Below are 16735 nucleotides of genomic sequence, written 5' to 3'. Positions count from 1 at the left end.
TATAAAGCGGGAGTCGCCATCCCGTGTATGGTCTCGGGTTAGTGACCCCGAGTGAGGAAGTCCGGGTTGGTAGTCCCGGCCCCCAGGTTAGCGACCCTGGGTGAAGTCCAGGTAACCAATTCTGGCCCTGGGGTCCGAGTGACTCAGCCTTGGGAAAGCAAGTCCGATCGGCAGGAACCTGGCGCCCAAGGAGGAAAAGATTGAGCTCGTCACCCTGCAGCAGTCCGAGTGGACGCCTTTCGGGAGAATCACGAGAGTTTTTGAGGATCCTGAAAGTGGTGAGTGTGGTGCGCACCAGAGTGAGAGAAGGACCGGTCCGAGCGAGTGCGATCAAATGTGGTGTGTGTGTTTAGTGTTATTGTTGCTTGTTTTATTGTGTTTTGGTTTATATTTCTTTCTGCGCTTATCATTTTAAGTTTCCTCTATTCTGAGGTTCTCCTGTTCTTTCCGTTCCTCCTTTCTGCCACTAAATCATTCCCCGCGGGCACGGGTCAGGCAATTAAGAGCCATTAGGGCACCCGCCGCTAGAAGACTCCCGTGACAGGATAAGGGGGTCACAGCCGCAAATCCCAGATAAATTCACGTCCCCCGCAGAAGAAAAAAACTGCAACGACAGGCTCCCATTCACAAGCACACACACCACTGATCTTGTTTTAAGTGGCATCTCTATCCTTCACCTTTGTCTTCCTCACTATGGGCCAAACTCAGGCTACTCCTAAAGGTCTGCTCCTTTCCCATTTTCTGAAGGTCAAGGAATAGGCCTTAAATATGGGTCTTAGCATCAAGAAAGGTAAGCTCGACACCCTTTGCTGGGCTGAGTGGCCTTCCTTTGAAGTAGGCTGGCTGATGCAGGGGTCTCTTTCCTTGGACCTTATTGGCAAAGTCAAAGCCATTATCTCCTGGCCAGACCCTGAGGGCCACCCCGACCAACTTCCCTATATTCTTGTCTGGGAAAATTTGGCCAAGAATCCCCCTTCCTGGCTGAGGCCCTTTTTGGTGGGGAAACCTCACACCGACCCACTAAAGACTTCCGTCCTAGTTGCCTGGGAAGATTTAAAGTCCTCTGATCGCAGGGCCAGAACCCCGAGTGTACCGCCCGTTCTCCCAGACAGTTCTCCCCTATACCCCCCTCTGCCAATTGAATGGCCACCCCCGTATGCGGCTCCGAGGGAGGAATGGGGTGAAGCCGCTGGGGGGGTAGAAAACGAGGTTGGGGAGCCCAGCAGGGACCAGGCGGCCACAGCTTCTCCAGATTCTTCAGCAAGAGAAAACAGGAGGCCAGGGAGAGCGGGAGGAATGGCCGCAGCTTTTCCAGGCTCTCCAGCAAGAGAGGGCAGGAGGCCAGGGATAGCGGGAGGAATGCAGTTAAGGCCTCGGGGGGCCAGGGAACAAGAAGGGGAGGCTCCCTCCTCCACCTCAGAAGGAGCAGTGCCGGTCCTGCCTGTGCGTGCCATCAGTGCAGGCAGTCTGGACGGAGCTCAACAATATCAGTACTGGCCCTTTTCATCTAGTGACCTCTATAATTGGAGGACTCAGAACCCTCCCTTCTCGGAGGACCCCAAGTGTCTTTAGGTCTGGTGGAGTCCATTATGTTTACCCATTGTCCCACATGGGACGACTGCCAGCAATTGCTCCGCACCCTCTTCACAATGGAAGAGCGAGAGCGTATCCTCAATGAGGCCAGGAAAAATGTCCTCGGAGAAAATGGAAGACCCACTACCCTCCAGCCCATCATCGACGAGGCGTTCCCACTTGCACGCCCGAATTGGGACTTCGGGACTGCAGAAGGTAGGGAGCGTCTCCGGGTCTACCGCCAGACTCTGATGACTGGTTTCCAGACGGCCGCCAGGCGGCCCACTAACCTGGCTAAAGTAAAAACTATTGTTCAGGGGGAAACGGAAATCCCGGCCGCATATCTGGAAAGGCTGTTTGATGCTTACAGGCGATATACCCCCATAAACCCAGAAGCAGAGGAACATAGATCAGCTGTAGTCCTTTCATTCATCAACCAGGCAGCCCCCGATATCCGGAGGAAACTCCACAAGCAGGATGACCTGGGGGAAATATCTATTAGAGAAATGCTGCAGCAAGCAGAGAAGGTCTTCAATGCTAGGAAAACTCCAGAAGACAGAGAGGAAAGGCTGAGGAAAGAGAAATGGGTAATGCAGGAGAAAAATAGGAAAGAAGACAGAGAATTTCAGAGGAGGGAGAATAAGAAGCAGAGGGAAGAGATGGCCAGGATATTCCTGGCCGGGGTGAAGGAGAGCCCTAGATCACCTCGAAGAACAGGGCCCTGCCAATCCCGACTAGGACGAGATCAATGCGCCCTGTGTAAGAGATATGGGCATTAGAAGAGGGAGTGCCCCAAAAGGAGGGAACAAGGTGGAGGGAACCCCGTTAAGACCCTACACGTAGGAGAGGAGAATTGACAGGGATGGGGCTCGGCACCCCTCCCCGAGTCCTGGGTAACCCTGTGCATGGAGGGGACTCCCATTGGGTTCATGGTAGATACTGGGGCGCAGTATTCAGTTCTCAACCAAGCCCATGGTCCCCTAAACCCAGGATGCACAAGTATAGTCCAAGGAGCGACAGGGTCCAAGAGATGTGCCTGGACTACTAACAGAAAAGTGGACCTAGGAAGGCATCAGGTCGCTCACTCATTTCTGGTTGTACCCGAGAGCCCCGCACCATTGCTGGGCAGAGACTTACTAACCAAGGTTGGGGCGCGCATCCATTTTGAACCCGAGGGGATAAAGATCATGGACAAAGAAGGGCAGCCCTTACAACCGGTACATGTGTTGACTTTATCCCTGGCCGATGAACATCGCCTGTTTCAGGCGGATCAAGAAGAGGGGGGCCAGAGAGAACAGGGAGAAATTGACTTTTGGTTGCAGAGGTTCCCTTCCGCATGGGCCAAAACTGGAGGAATCCGTCTCGCCAAACATCTGCCCCCGGTTGTTGTTCAACTCAAAGCCGCAGCCCTACCCACCCGGGTCCGGCAGTATCCAATACCAGAAGAGGCTAGGAAAGGGATAGCACCCCATATCCACAGACTGTTGGAGACAGGAATCCTTAAACCCTGCCGATCCGCATGGAATACGCCTCTGCTTCCAGTAAGGAAGCCTGGCAGTGGGGATTACAGACTAGTGCAGGACTTGCGAAAGGTCAATGAGAGAATAGAAGACATCCACCCTACAGTGCCCAACCCTTACACCCTACTCAGCCACCTGCCACCCTCACATGTGTGGTATACTACTCTGGACCTGAAAGATGCCTTCTTCAGTATCCCACTCTCTGAAGTTAGTCAGCCTTTGTTTGCCTTTGAGTGGCAGGAGCCAGGGGGAGGAAGAAATGGGCAACTTACCTGGACTAGACTGCCACAGGGCTTCAAGAACTCTCCCACCTTATTAATTGAAGCCCTAAGCCAGGACCTGGAGCCCTTTCACAGGAGCCACCCCCACGTGACACTGCTGCAGTATGTGGATGACCTGTTGCTGGCCACAGAAACCCGTGAGGAGTGCGAAGAAGCCACGGGGAACTTGCTGGCTGAACTAGGCACCCTGGGATATCGAGCCAGCACCAAGAAAGCCCACATCTGTCAGAGGTCAGTGGTCTACCTGGGGTATAAAATATCTAATGGAGCCATGTGGCTAACGCAGGCCATGAAACAAACTATCCTGACTATCCCCATCCCTTCCTCACCCCGGGGAGTGAGGGAATTTCTTGGCTCAGCCGGGTTCTGCAGGCTCTGGATTCCAGGATACGCAGAAATAGCCCGACCGCTATATGAGGCGACCAAAGAAGGGCCGGGCTGGCAATGGAATCAGGAACAAGAGGCTTTTGACAGACTGAAAGAAGCTCTCCTCCGGGCCCCCGCCCTATCTCTGCCAGACCCAGAAAAACCCTTCATCCTGTTTGTAGATGAAAAGAAGGGAGTGGCTAAAGGAGTCCTGGCTCAGCAGCTGGGCCCATGGAAGAGACCTGTGGCCTATTTGTCCAAGTAGCTGGACCCAGTGGCCTCTGGGTGGCCACCTTGTCTGCGTATCCTAGCAGCCATAGCTCTACTAGTAAAAGAGGCAGACAAGCTGACTTTTGGCCAGAACCTGAGAGTAACAACCCCACATACTGTAGAGGGGATCCTCAGGCATCCTCCAGGAAAATGGATGATGAATACAAGACTCACCCACTACCAAGGGCTCCTACTAGATTCTCCACGAATTGTCTTCTTTGACTCGGTGACCCTAAATCCTGCCACCCTTCTGCCGGACCCAGATCTGTCGACCCCCATCCATGACTGTAGAGACATCCTTTCCAAAATTATAGAGGTGCGAGCAGACCTGAAAGACACACCGTTACCAAACTGTGAGCTAAATTGGTACACAGATGGGAGCAGCTTTGTGCAGGAAGGGGTCAGGAGAGCAGGGGCAGCGGTAGTGACCCACGAAGGGGAAGTTGTCTGGAGAGCAGCTCTGCCCCCTGGCACCTCAGCACAGAAGGCGGAACTTATTGCTCTCGCTGAGGCCTTGGAAAGAGCCGAAGGCAAGCGGGCCAACATCTACACAGATAGCAGGTATGCTTTTGGCACTGTCCACGTCCACGGTGCCATCTACCGAGAAAGAGGATTCCGTTCCGCGGAAGGAAAGGAACTGAGGAATCTACAAGAAGTCCAAAGACTACTAGCCGCTATCGAAAAACCAAAGGCAGTAGCAGTTATACATGTACCGGGCCACCAACCAAAGAAGACACCTGAGGCCATCGGCAACAACCATGCTGATGTGGAAGCTAGGAGGGCGGCCCTCTCGGACTCCCTTGTACTTGTAGCCCTCGAGATACCCATACCTGAACTGCCGGCCCTGCCACCCAAACCTGAGTATTCCCCTCAGGACCTCGAGTGGATTAGGAAACAAGTCTCGGGGAAAGTGTTTGGGGAAGGAAATTGGGGTAGGGACCAAGAAGGTAGATTGATTCTGCCAGAAGCATTAGGACAGTATATGCTTGCTAATCTGCGTAAGTCTACCCATCTAGGCTGGAAAAAGCTGCTCAGCCTTTTCCAGTCTGCACAGTTAGTGTTTCCCCACCAGAATGAGGCAGCTCATCAGATCACGAAAGAATGTAGTAGCTGTGCAATGCTAAGACCAGCCCCAAGAGAGCTGCACCCGGCAGGTACTCGGGAAAGGGCAAGGGCTCCAGGGAGGAATTGGGAAATAGACTTCACCGAAGTAAAACCAGGGAAGTATGGATATAAGTATTTGCTGGTTATGGTGGATACCTTCTCGGGGTGGGTGGAGGCTTTCCCAACCAAGCATGAGACCAGCCAGGTGGTAGCAAAAAAAATAATTGAAGAGATCGTCCCCAGATATGGGGTCCCTGAAGCCATAGGTTCCGATAATGGCCCGGCTTTCGTTAGCAAAGTCCTGCAGGGACTAGCCCTGGCTTTGGGGGTGGATTGGAAGTTACATTGTGCTTACAACCCACAAAGCTCTGGACAGGTAGAGAGAATGAATCGGACCTTGAAGGAGACCCTTTCTAAATTGGTATTTGAGACTGGCGGGGACTGGGTGACCCTCCTTCCCTTAGCCATCTTCCGTGCTCGGAACTCCCCCTATGTACATGGTTTAACTCCATTTGAGGTAATGTATGGGGCCCCTCCACCCATAACTCGGCGAGTGCAGCTTCCCGGTGCAGAGGACCTGGCTCCTGACTATCTGAATGTGCTGCAAGCTCTTGCTAAAGTGCAGCAGGAAATCTGGCCCCTGATCAGAGCATATTACGAGGGCGGGAAAATTCCGAGCCCGGAACATGGCATAGTCCCAGGGGATATGGTATGGGTCAAGAGACACCAAGTGAGGACTCTTGAGTCCAGGTGGAAGGGACCTTATGTTGTATTGTTTACCACCCCCACTGCTCTCAAGGTTGATGGTATCACTCCCTGGGTACATCACACCCACGTTCGGAAGGTCCTGCTTCATAAAGATCCAGGGGCCCGCAAGAAAGAGTGGAAGGTGCAGCAGCATCCTGCGAATCCCCTAAAACTACACCTAAGCCGAAGATGAAGGGGATCCTGCTGATAAGCACCTTAATATGGACCTTCAAGGGAACCACGCTCGAAGGCACCAACCCCCCTCAGCCATGGGACCTGACCTGGATGCTGGTTAACGGCGAAACTGGGGAGGTCATCAGTACCACAGAACACACTGCGCCACTCGGAACCTGGTGGCCTGACCTGTTTTTCTGCCTTCGATGGATCAACCAAGGTTACCGAACCCTTTGGGGACAGCCCAACGTCCCTCAAATCTTGGCTCGCTCCCATGGATTTTATGCTTGCCCAGAAGCAGGTAAAGGAGAGTCATGTGGGTGGGGGCCCTTCTGGTGTGCCAACATAGGGGACTGTGTGACCTCGAACGATGGGGATCGGAGATGGCCAGTTACAAAAAAGGATGCTGTCAAATTTTCTTATGTCAACCAGGGCATCCCTCGTCACGTGCCTATGGACAAGGCTTGTGACCGAAGGGACCAGGATTGGGTACGAATTCAATTCACCAAGACGGGCAAAAAGAATGAGGTATCACGTTGGATAAAAGGACTAAAATGGGGGATAAAGTACTATAAATATGGGGGACATGGGGGGGAACATGAAGGCTCAACCCTCACCATCAAATTAGCCGTGTCAACTCCCAGCACCGCCGTAGGTCCCAACCTGGTTGTACATCCCCAGACACCTTCGATCCAGGACAAGGGCCTGGGCCAAAGGGACGAGAAAATGTCGACCGGACATACGCCTGAGCCTCATGCCCGGCTCAGCTCCCCGAGGGCGCCCTGGCAGGCACTGACAGCTACATCCGCTGGCCAACTGCCGGAACACATGCCCCGGACCCACCTGTAGTAGTAGCCGGGGCCGTAGCCGTAATAGCCATGGGGCAAGTCGTCGGAGCCGCCATAGCCTGGCCCATAGCCCTGCTGGTAGCCGTAGCCCTGGTTCCAGTAGGTGCTGTAGCCCTGATTCCAGAGCCCACAAGAGGACCAGGTCTAGGTCCCTCCGGGCCAGATAACCCCATGTGGGAAATGGTGCAGGCAGTAGCAGAGACTCTTAACCACACCACTCCCTCCCTCACCTAACCCTGTTGGCTATGCTACCCAGGTTCACCCCCCTCCTATGAGGCAATCGGGATAAATGGCTCCTACACTATCAGCAACTCCCATCCCACTTACTGGGACGGGAAACCGTGGGGACTTATGATCGCTCAGGTTTCAGTCGCTGGTACGTGTGTAGGCACAGTCTCGACGGCCCAGGGCCAATTATGCTATTCCTACGCTTACACCACGTGGGAGCAGGAAAAGTGGATTATACCCTCCTCGGACTGGTGGCTCTGCTCTAAGACAGGCCTCACTCCAGCCCTATCCACCTCTGTGTTCAATGCTAACAGTGAGTTTTGTGTGCTGGTGGCCATTCTACCTCGCCTAATGTATCATTCTCATGAATCTCTCCTTTCTTATTGGGAAGAAAGGCCGAGCCCCCACCGGAGCAAGAGGGAGGTTGTTACCGCCTTGACCATTGGGACCCTCTTCTCCCTAGGGATAGCAGGGGCAGGCACTGGGATCGCAGCCCTTGTAACTCAGGAAAAAGGGCTCACAGTCCTGAGGCTGGCAGTTGACAGGGACCTAGAACAACTCCGACAGTCAATATCAGACCTGGAGCAATCCCTCACCTCCTTGTCAGAGGTGGTCCTACAAAACCGAAGGGGCCTGGACCTCTTGTTTTTAAAGGAAGGTGGACTGTGTGCAGCCCCAAAGGAAGAGTGCTGTTTCTATGTAGATAGGACAGGTGCAGTCAGAGATTCCTTAGCCAAACTAAAAACGGATCTAGAGAAGAGGCGTAAAGAATATGAAAGTAACGAAAGCTGGTTTGAGTCTTGGTTCAAATACAAGCCTTGGTTCGCTACCCTCCTCTCGGCCATTGCGGGGCCATTAGTCTTCCTGTTGTTGCTTACAATCGGTCCGTGCATAATAAACAGGCTGCTTAAGTTTGTACGGGAGAGGATTAACACCATCCAACTTCTGGTCCTTTGTCAAAAGTATCAGGCCCTAAGTGCTGCTGTGGAAGATTCCTCAGTCTGATCAAGAAAAGGGGGGAATGTAAAGAAGTGCAAAGAGCAACAAAAGTCAGGAAAAAGAACTAATAAAACCTAGCTAAACCCTAGAGCAAGAGCCACCCAGTTTTCCTAGAAACTGCCTGAAGCTAACACACCTGCCCTAAGTTAGATAACCAGAGGTGGGCAGTAGCCTCGGCACATAACCCATGATAAGTCACCTAGACACGCTTGTGTGAGCTAGAGATTATGGGAAGCGGTTAGGTAACTGGGGCGTTCTCGTTTCAACTCCATTGGTTAAAATATAGAATATATAGAATGTGTTTTAAAATTATTGGTTGTAGAAATGCGCGGGCTTCGGTGCAACGGCTGTGAAAACCCTATATAATCCATACCTAAAGTTGCCTAGGGGTCGACAGCTCGGACTCGACCTGCTTGTCAGGGGAGGTGCTGTCGGCCCCAGCTAGCTGGCTGAATAAAGACTTTGCTTGGATTTGCATCTCCGTGCCTGTGTGGTTTGTTCTCTGGAGAAACCCGGGAGTCCTGGACCCTAACAAAGGAATTTACACTTAAGGATTAATGGTGCTTCAAAAATAAATCCTCTTTTATCCTAACCCAGCATACTTAGATACTAAAGCAAAAGATTGACCCAATAATTTAACTTTCTTACTAAAAGAAAGAAGGGAAAAAAGGCTTTATTAAGTAAAAGTGTTTTCTGTTTCTATCCAAATTGTTTTAACTTTCATTTTTTAATCATTTCTTTTTATGATGTTCACTAACATAGACAAATTTCATGAGTATAAATGAGTATTACATAATTTTTACTTCTTTTTATCAAGGGAACTTCTATTTGAATTTTGTAAGCCTCTTAAAATGCCCCTGAAGCAATTGTTACAAAATTATTTTAGGCTTTTATAGTTTATTTTGAGAGATTTGAGACTTAAAGAGTTAAAAATAGATTTTGAAAATTGATATCAAATGTAAACCAAGATGAAGCCCTCAGGGAGCCTTGAAAAGTGAGGGAAAGAAAAAAATGTTTAGGGAGATAAAGTGAAACTTTGAATGTGTTTTGCCTAAGACCACTAGAAAAATGAAGTGTTAGGTTGCAATGATTGTTTGTAATTTAAAAGAGGACCTCAAAGAAAAGACAATCCTTCCCCAAAAGCAGTAAATTGCTAATGGTAGAAATTCAGACTCCAAGGACTTTTTAACTTGGCTCAGGCCACCTAAACACAGATCTGACCCTAGAGAGATCTGCATGCTTCAAACAGAGCGGTGCGCGAATATTCTCACTGGTTTGTTTAACCGCAGGCGACTCTCTGGGCCTCCTGTGTGAAAGCACCCACAGGAGTAGTGAGTCACGCCAACCCGATCTTTCAGTTACTTACAGCTTTTTCCTTCCTTTACAGGCCAAGTTAAGCTCTCCCTCTCAAGACTTCCATTAATATGCTGCTCCATTATAATGCATGTTTCCCACTGTTTTAATTTCTGGCTTTCATAAGAAAATTCTGACTCTTCCAGAATACTCTAGCTAGAATTTATGTATCCCACCACCTGAGACAAATTTGCCTCTGTTTTATATTTGTCATAGATTAAAATGCTACATTTCAAAAGATGGAGAAGAACACAGTGGTTAAGCCCTCACACTTGGGAATCACACAAACATGGAATGCTGTCTTCACAATGATACCAAGTATTGCTCACTTAGGACAAGTTATTGAATTGTTTGGATTTTCAGTTCATAGGGTTGTTACAAACATTAAATTAGATTATCTAAAACACTTAGCCCCTTGTTTGGGACACAGTAATTCAATGAATATTAACTATTACAGTTCTTACGTGATAGTGAAGGAAATACCTAAAGAAATGCATCAAGTAAACACCAAATTTAAGACACCCAACAAGTGGGACCACATAGTTCAGGAGTGCACAAACTGCATCCCCAAATCTGGCCCATCACATGTTTTTGTAAACGAAGATAACATATCTTTATTATTAACTTTATGTGCTGCACAGTTTCATTTTGAAATTTGACTGCTTAGAATGCCTTTTAAAGTTGTGGTCACTTCTGTTCTATTCCAGAATATTCTTTATCACTGACAGCTCCCATCTCTGTTTCACCTTGTTTCAAACCCAGCTGATGTTTACCCCCATTGTTTTGTAATCATCTCATTATTTACTCCTTTTCTAATGGAAAACATGTCTTCTCACATTTAAGTAAGAGTTTAATTACTTTGCTTCTGCCTTTGCATCAAGGAATTGTTTTTGTTTGTTTACAAATTTCAGTAATCTATAACCCTGAGTTCTACACAACCCACAGCAACTACAGATTCAAATAGAACTTTCCCACTGAGTTTAGTAATCAAAATCCGCATTCCACCTTTGCCACTAAAGTGAGGAGGATTATGAGTCTAGGATCTTCCCCATGTCATGCTGTGGGGTTGTACCACTCCTCTGACTTTCAAGTTGGGTCCCCATTATTTAATGTCCCATCAGAAATATATATAAGGAGAAAGCCTCCAAAGATGGTATTTGAATAATTTTCCTCTCCAGCTTCTAAGGCTAATTCAGATTCTCCCTCATTTTTACATTCCTGGAGTTATTTCATAAAGAGTAGAAAGAAAGATAAAAAGGTTGTCTCAATTCTTCAGACAGTAACTAGGGCTAGACTACCTTTTGTCTTTTAGTAATTAACATTTGGACATCTGGAAGGCTTCCTTTTTCTCCACCTGGTTTCCTCTCCCAAATAAAAACCGATTTTGACTTCAGTCTGTTCTGAATATATTCTGACCACTGTCTACAGAAGGCTGTGGCTGTGTGATGGCTCTCCACCTGCTGATGATGGCTAGAGCCATCAGCCCCTAAGAAACTTTGGGTGTCCTTAAGCACACACCAACACACACCAGTTTTCTCATTCCATCTGGGTGTCTTCAGAAAAACTAATAGAGCTGGCAGTTGTGATGAGCAGTAAAGCTCCATGTGTTTTGTGCAGAGCTGTCTTGCTTAGTATCATTTGAATCCCAAGATCATCAAAGTCTGGGGCTCCCTGTCATGGGCAGCACTTATCGAGTATCTCATTTCTACTGTGGAAGAGTTAGAGAAAGTACACACAGCCCAGAGAGGAGACCCCCAGAAGCAGGACTGCTGACTCCCCTGAATGAAGTAGAAGCCGAGTATGCCATGCAGTTCTTTGCTTGTCATGTTGTATCCGTTCCTCACTACATCCTCATTTCTCCCTTTGGTTTATGTGTGCCATCTGCATTCCATGAACCCTAGGGCAGTTGTGATGAATCCTGAGCCACTAGAATAATTTATTATTTGATGCCGCACACAAGACATGATCTGAAAGGGCCTGGGATCATGCAAAAAGGCAAGGAAGGCTGCAGAGGCCTATGAGAGTGGAATCCTTCAGTCTCTGCAAACTTCTAGAATGATCTGTCTATATCCATGCAAATCAAGTATATTTTATCACTCAGTATTATGGAGCTTCTACTCATTTTGTATTCAATTTTAAGAGTTACAATGAGTCTGGGATTGGAATCATTTGAAATGCAGGCTCAAATCAGCTAATAGCTTTCTTATCAATAAGATGAGGATGATTAATTAAATCTTGCCACCCTTTCCTGGGATTATTAGTAATTCATGTGATGGTCCTCATACAATGTCTGGCATTTGGTAGATGCTGAATGAAAAATAGCTGCCGTGCCTTCTCTTTCTTCCAGTCGTTAATATTAGTGTGATCACTACCACTGTTAATATCAGTGAACAAGCTGATACATGTCAGGGAGGTTATGCTTGGAAAGCACATTTGACCCTAAGTACTTAAACCTGTAGCAGCAACTCCAAAAAGCATCAGCCAAGATGTACTTGGTGCATCTCAGTTTACAATTGGGTCTGAAGTCACCCCTCAGCAAAGTAACAAAACCCAACAGCCTTCTTGGACGACATCAGTGGGAAGGATTGATGCACATGTCTCACTTGTGTAATCACTTGGTGTGAGGTCTTTAAACCAAAGCTCTCTTGTCTGAAGCTTACCCTCTGAACATTCCCCAAAGTAAAGAGGTTTGGTTTAACTCCAGCACAAGCAACTGAGAAATAGCCTCAGTGTAAAGCCTGTGACATGAATGCATTCAGATAGATAAGTTTGGATTAATTTACAGGGAAATGGACTGAATTGGATCCAGTCATTGTCTGGAAGGCTAAAGGTTGAATCTCTGCTAGGGGTTATCCTCGGTGAAGATCAGTCTGATTTACACCCAGCCTCAAACTTCTGTCTTATCAGTGGGTGATCCTGCTGCCCTAGGGTTCATGGAATGCAGATGGTACACAAACCAAAGGGAAAAATGAGAATGTAGCAAATCAGAAATTCCTATGCAAACCAGTTTATAAGATCTGTGAGCAGTTATGCATGGTGAAATTGTGGAAAATGTTTAAGAATTACAGTATTTTAGTGAAAAGTATATAACTTCATGTTCCAAGTCAGCAAAAGCTGACATACTTTAAAATGTTCTTATGAATCTAAATGATAGACCCAATATGACTTGTTTCCATTTATATCCATTTCTTTATAAATCAATTTAATCTTTAAAATATTATATTTATATTTTTTGCACTTTGAAAATAGGATTATCCATTTTGTTTAATGTATAATTTATTTCTTAAATTTCTATGGCTTTAATATGTGCAAAATAACTTATACATGTTATCTGTTTAATTTAAAGGAATAGTCTTGTGAAATTTGTAGGACAGGTAGTTATTTTCTCTATTTACAGAAAAAATTGGCTTTCACAGGTCACATCAGTTGCTAAAGACCACCAGCAAGTTCGAGCAGAGGGTGGACCTAAGCACAGTTGTTCAGACTCCTCAGTCAGAGGGTTCACACCCCACATGCCTACCCAGAGATTCTAGGTAATCCAAAGTAAGCTCTGGAAAGGATTTGGTTGATGTGCCCTGAGTGTGGGGTAGTCATTTACCACATCATTGTTTGTGTTCCAGTGTGGCAGCAATTCAAAAGAAAGTCTTTCGGGGCACCACCTCCACGAGAGCAGTGAAGGACTCCACTCTTCCAACACAGACGCACTACATGCATGCTGTATTTTCTGCGTCTTCTGTGAGTGAACCACTTAACAGGGCCCCAAGCCTAACTTCACTCCCTAGTCCAGCCTTGCTGACTCTGTCAAGAACCCACTGGAATAAACTCTGAGTCTGTGCATGGAACCAGGGAATCCCCCATCCTGGTGTGCCTGGTGGTCACCAGGGGCCCAAGCAAGCTGCTAAACAAAGGATACCAAGGACAAGCATGCCCCACAATCTTACTGTGATTCAGCCACCACCTGCTGAAGCATCTGCCTACATTAAGGTCCTCGGGAAGACTGGGTCCACAAATCAGGCATGACCGGACAAGTCATCTCCTGTCTTCTAGGGTACACAGAGACCAGAATATAGCTCTCCATTCCAAAATTGAACTGTCCTTAATTTGGATCTGTTCTTTTGCATTCTGAATACCTCCCATGAAGCACCCTGGCTACAAGGCCACATTCCAACACCTCGGAGCCTTCAGTTACATTCCTGGGGAAGGGGATTGAACTTCACATGTCACATATGATTCATACCAGAGTAGTGTGTTTTCATTATCTGAAGCTAAACAGATTAATATACATTTATGAAACCCATTTGTTTCTTGAAAATTTGGCTCAAGAGGATTTTAATAATCCCTCTGGATAGTGGCTTAAATAACCAACCCCACATCTGTGCATGGGCAAGCTGAGGAACAAGGCAGAGATAAAAGAAATGCCCAGGAACAGACAGAGCTTTCTCTATTTTAGGGGCTCTCTTGGAACAGCTGCTCATTGTCATGTTTCTAACCAAACAAGTAACCCTCGTGTGCTTTCCTGTTGAGGAATAAGACCTGCTATACTCCAATCAGACAGAATGCGCTGTAAAGTGGTAATGAAGCTTAATGTCAGAATTAGCTAATTTCCAGTTGCTTAGTAGATGTGGTGATGTAATGAGATGTTTTTACAGGCTTCTAAAAAGAACAGTATTGTAAGAAATCTGCACCAAAGTGGTGCGGATGTTAGCATAAGAAGGAGGAAAGTGGGAAAATCCAAGCAGGGAATCCTTTAAACCTCTTTCCAAAATTTCATCACTTCTTTGGCAAAGTGAAGCTGCGTGGCACATAAGAGAACCTGCATATGACCTAAAATGTGTTACTATTAACAGAAAGAAAATATCACTCAACCTGTTATCCATTATATGGACCAACGTTAACCCCCAAATTTGAATTAGGTACATGGTTTGATAAATAATTTCTTTCTGACTTGTGGGATAAGTCTTAACAAACCTATGTAAAACTAAATTACCTTTAGTTATATACTATATACATCACTTTACTGAAAAGATATTATATTAAATTGAGGCTGTTCCTGAAAGTTCATCATGACCTTTTAATATGAGAAGATTGCATAAGGTACACATGTTAACTTTAAACAAAATTGCACATTTTGGATTTTACTATCTGAAGCTTCATTACAATTCTTGAATTTTATGTGTAATCTCTTCTCTATGGTTGAAAAAGAAAGAATGAGTTGGTAAGAATGAATGAGTAGGACAGCAGAGACCTACTTAAATACTGAAGGTGTGATCCTTTGTTGTGAGACACAACATCTAGACCATCCTACCATCTAGAGTGAGGTCATCTAGACCCTACATGGGCACATCCAACATCCAGGACAAACTGGAGTCACATTTTCCTCTGGCTTCAGTCAGTCCACTTGTGAATGAGGGGATTGGCCTTGTCCATCCTACATTTTTCTTCCACAGCACTATTCCATGGCTTTGTGACTGAGCTCACACTGTAGATGCTAGAAACCTCCACCTTTGGCAGCCCACTCCACCTGCATCACTCTATAGATATGATCCTGACCCCCCCTTGTTCAGACAGACCCCTAATCAGGTATGCACAAAGGTAGGTCAGGCCCAAAGAAGCCACTCCCCCATATTTTCATCTGAGTTATTTTTATTATCCAGATGAAAGTGTGCAAACAATAAGTACTGCAAACTATTTGTGTTGTCATTAAAGACAGAATTATTCATAAAATTTTATTAAGTGTTAATGGAAAATACGATTTATTATTTTATTCAAAGATCTTTGTAAAAGGATAGACAGAAAATCTGTGTTTTAATTAAGGAAAACAGGCAGACGTACATACATTCACAGTCAGGAAGTAGAATCTATACAGTATGACATGCTTTTCCTTCTCATTTAGCAGACAAAAAAATGGGAAGCTCGATCAGTAATGAACCATATTCACCAGACCATCCTGAAGGGCTATCAGCATCTTTCCTTTCTGCTTCTTTTAAATTACATTCATCTATTTTTGTTCCTAATTGCCCTATCTTTTCTTTATAGTTAATTTCATTAATTTCAAATATATTTGGAAAAACACAAACTCTAGTTGTAATTCTAATAACAATAATATAAGTAGTTGAACAAATTATGTAGTTGAAATTTCCAGTAAACACCAATATAGTACTGATTAATATTTTGAATACTCAAACCATCACATCATTGGAGAAAATACCTTGAAAAACATAAATCACGTTTCTAAAGATATTTTGCTTCATATCTCAAGCCATAATGGCCAGAAAGCAAAAACAAGAGTCCTTTCCAGATTTTTAGATTTAAGCACAAGACACTTTTCGGTCACTTTAGAACAACATTGACAGATGGGTGAATCAGGAACTCTGAAACACTTTACCTTAATTCCAGCAGGAAAGGAAGGTGAAATAAACATTAGCAGAATTCAGGAACAATTCTGCCAAATGACTTGTTGGAGATTCAGAAAATGTAAAAACCCTGGAGTTTTCCAGACATTAGGGAGGTCGGTACCCAAAGTGGCCCAGACTCTCAGAATCACATGTTGATACACAGGCCTGAGAAGAAAAGGATTCTGTTATTCTTCATATGAAAACAGCTTATGAGTGAATAATAGTATAAAGGACTTATTTAAGGAAAACTAGAACTTACAAGAAGGGGAATCATGATTGAAGTCTAGAGGGAAAATAATGTGCACAAAAAGTATACCCAGTTTGGAACCCTATCTTCTGACAACAGACCATTTACTTACTGAAAAATTTGCTGTTCTTCTGACATGAATTACGAATATGGGCTAGAAAAAAACGTTAAGAAAGAGTAGTATATAGAATATATAGTAGTCTCTAAAAATTGACAATTTTTAGGTTTTTAATAATTACATTCATTCAAACATTTCCACAGCATTTTAATAGATATGATAGAAAGGAACAAAGGTGAATAAGACAGCCACTGTCCCTGACACCTAATCCAATCTTTAGTCTCTGCTTCATGCAAATTCCTTGACCAGTTAGAATGGCTGCTTTTCTTTTTTTTTTTCTTTCTTTTTCCTTTTTATCTTCCTTCCTACTTTCCTTCCTTTTTCATCCTATTGTTGTTATTGTTACTTGTTTTCTTTACTCCAAACTACCCTTTTAAGTTCTCTTCCACTACTCTTCAAAATATTCCTTATGTTTCAACAAAACATTTTCTTTCAACTATATAGGGCTTCATTCAAGTCATGACCCCAGTATGGACTGCTCCACACAAACCATCTCCATGCACTGAAACTCTA

The sequence above is a fragment of the Manis pentadactyla genome, chromosome 3, assembly GCF_030020395.1.
Source record: "Manis pentadactyla isolate mManPen7 chromosome 3, mManPen7.hap1, whole genome shotgun sequence".
Taxonomy (NCBI): Eukaryota; Metazoa; Chordata; class Mammalia; order Pholidota; family Manidae; genus Manis; species Manis pentadactyla.
The sequence above is the reverse complement of the archived record's forward strand: the minus strand, read 5'-3'. Positions refer to the sequence as shown.